The sequence below is a fragment of the Scyliorhinus torazame genome, chromosome 11 (assembly GCF_047496885.1).
Source record: "Scyliorhinus torazame isolate Kashiwa2021f chromosome 11, sScyTor2.1, whole genome shotgun sequence".
In the NCBI taxonomy this organism is placed as follows: Eukaryota; Metazoa; Chordata; class Chondrichthyes; order Carcharhiniformes; family Scyliorhinidae; genus Scyliorhinus; species Scyliorhinus torazame.
In genome coordinates, this window is record NC_092717.1 from 15036986 (window position 1) to 15040067 (window position 3082).

The window sequence follows — 3082 nt, forward strand, 5'->3', positions numbered from 1 at the left end:
TGACCATTGTCCCCTCTTTGAACCAACTGACTCCATGGCTCCCTGGAACTGTACAGCGAGAGGACCTCCATGAAGCTGGCAGCCTCCCCACATGCAGAGTCTAATCGATGCCTGTAGGGCATTCCTAAGATGTCCTATAATTATTTAAATAATTTCAAGTTACATTTTTTTAATGGAAGGGAGGAAAATAATGGGATGGGATAGTTGCTGGGGTTGGAGAAAATACTACATAATTGTAGGGGAAGGATTCTATTTTTAAATACATAAATCAGGGAGAAGTGGCAACACAGTCCCTCACTGCCACAAATCCCGCATTTGGGGGCATCGCAGGGGGCAGGCAGCACACTCGAAGTGCAATGGGCTAGCCTCGTCCTGGGCGAACCACCTTCTTGATCATGGTTTCACGCCTGCCAGGTAAGTATTATTCCAATTTAAATTGAGGCAGTAGGGAAAGTTGAGATAGACCAGGCACTTTTCAGGTCGCAAAATATCCGCTCTCGGGCCCATTCGTGAGAATGGAAAGGCGAGGGGCTTGATTCTCCACAGCCCCACGCCCAAAATCGCGTTTGGCGCGGGCCGGAGAATCGATCCATGCGCGGAAATCCCGCACGTACGGATCACGCGGCGCGGATGGCCATTGACAGAAGCCCCCCCCCCCCCAGCGATTCTCCGGGCAAAACAAGCCGAGGTCCCGATGGTGTGGTTCTAACCTCCCATTGGGAACCTCCGTCTGCGGCCACCCTGGTGGGGGGCAGAGGGATCGAGCACTGGGGTGGGGGGGGGCCGGGGCAGCGATCGGGCGGCTCGAATCCGCCGGGCGCGCGCCATCTCAGGGGGGGCCTGCATTTTCGATGTGGGTCCGCTGGCTGAGTCCGCCATTGCGTTTGGCGCAGCCGCTCCAGGCCGCCACCGTGCGCATGCACGGACTCCCGACCGGAAGTGCAGGGGCCCATATCTGCCGCCAGAGCTGCGAGAAGCACTCCAGGGCCATGTCAGCCCCCTGCAGGTAGGAGAATACCTCTTGACTTTTTTAAGGAAAGTCAAGAGTGAAACGCCAGAGTTTTTAGGCCGGCGTGGGGACATAGCCCCATTTTTGGAGAATCCAACCCAAGATATCTCCGAGATTTGAGCAACAGGTAAAGCTGGCCATTTTACACTTCTGCTATCCAGCAGCAACACGAGTGCTAGTTTCTAGTCACAGGATGCTGTGAGCAAGTCACAAAGGCTTGTCAAAAAGCGCAGTGTGGTCTGTGAGTTTCAATGCTGGTGCAATGCCAGGTACGATGGCCGTACATGCCAACAACTGGAGGATCGTATCAAAACAGCCTGTCGCAATAGGCAGAGGACTAACTGAACCAGCTAATGCTTGCAAAACTCAACATAATTTCTAACATTAGATGCGATTCTGCGATTACATTGCAGATATTGAGCAAGTGCAAGGTTTTTAAAATTCATTTACAGGATATGGGCTTTCTTGGAAAGGCCAACAATTATTGCCCATCCCTAATCGCCTTTGAGAAGGTGGTGGTGAGCTGACTTCATGAATGGCTGCAGTGCATGTGGTGTAGGTACACCCACTGTGCTGTTAGGGAGGGAATTCTAGGATTTTGACCGAGTGACAGTGAAGGAACGGTGATATATTTCCAAGTCAGGATGGTGACTGACTTGGAGGGGAACCTCTAGGGGGTGGTATTCCCATGTGTCTGTTGCCCTTGTCCTTCTAGATGGTAGCGGTCATATGTTTGGAAGGTGCAGTCTAACGGGCCTTGGTGAGGTCCTGCAGTACATCTTGTAGATGGTACACACTGCTGCCACTGTACATCGGTGGTGGAAGGAGTGAATGTTTGTAGATGGGGCACCAATCAAGTGGGCTGCTTTGTCCTGGGTGGTGTTGAGCTTCTTGAGTGTTGTTGGAGCTGCACTCATCCAGGCAAGTGGAGAGTATTCCATTACACTCCTGACTTGTGCCTTGTAGATGATGGACGGGAATTGGGGGGGGTCAGGAAGTGAGTTACTTTTGCAGGTTCCCTAGCCTCTGACCTGCTCTTGTCCCCACAATAATTATCAGGCGAGTCCAATTCAGTTTCTGGTAAATGGTAAGCACCAGGATGTTGGTAGTGGGGGATTTAGTGATGGTAATGCCATTGAATGTCAAGAGGCCTTGGTTATATTCTCTCTTGTTGGAGATGGTCATTGTCTGGGAGTTGCGTAGTGTGAATGTAACTTGCCACTTGTCAGCCCAAGCCTGGATATTGTCCAGGTCTTGCTGCATTTGGACATAGACTACTTCAGTATTGAAGGAGTCTTTTCCCCTTGGTAAAATCAAGAATCGGGCGTGAGGGGGGTTGTAGATTCGGGTCAGGCAGGCTGCTGTCGTATTGGCGCTGCCATCTTTCTGATGTGGTTAAACTGAGATCCCGCCGTCCTTCAATGGATGGAAAAGGTGCCAGGGCACGGTTTCAAAGAAGAGGAGGGAAGTTAGCCCTGATGTCCTGGCCAATATTTATCCCTCAATCAACACCACCAAGAAAAAAAGAATATCTGATCGTTATCACTTTGTAGTTTGTGGGGTCTTGCTGTACGCAAATTCGTTGCTGCATTTTGTCCATCAGCGACTACATGCCAAATGTACTTGATAGGCTGCAAAGAGCTTCAAGACGCTTTGTAAGTTGCCATACAAATATTTATTTGTGTAATACTTAACGTTGCACAGAAGTGGAACATTTTGTCTGAATGGTTACAAGAGGTGCTGGTGACGCCGGACAGTCAAGTGCCCTGAAATGTGTGTGCTTTCTTGAAATTTAATTCCCTTATTTTATTTCTCACAATATTTGTTTACCTTTCTCTCTGACCGGATGAGTCACCTGAGTGAGTCAAGTTCATTGAAGTGAAGAGGTGCCTTGTGCGCCGGTTCAGACTGTTGTGTTAAATGAAGGCGTTGTGTGGAGAAAGTGAATGATCCGTCCATAACTCACACTTGTTTTCTTCTTTGCATATTTTTAAGTGGACAGTAATGTGCTTTACTAAACCTGAGGCTCCAGAATTCCCTCCCCACACCTCAACAACTTGCTTTTTTCCTTTA

At 49.4% G+C, this 3082-nt stretch overlaps 1 pseudogene; it reads right to left on the minus strand.

The window, feature by feature from the left end:
* Positions 1-269: 269 nt before the first annotated feature.
* LOC140386095 (U1 spliceosomal RNA) lies at positions 270-422 on the minus strand (annotated as a pseudogene).
* Between the last annotated feature and the right edge of the window lie 2660 nt (positions 423-3082).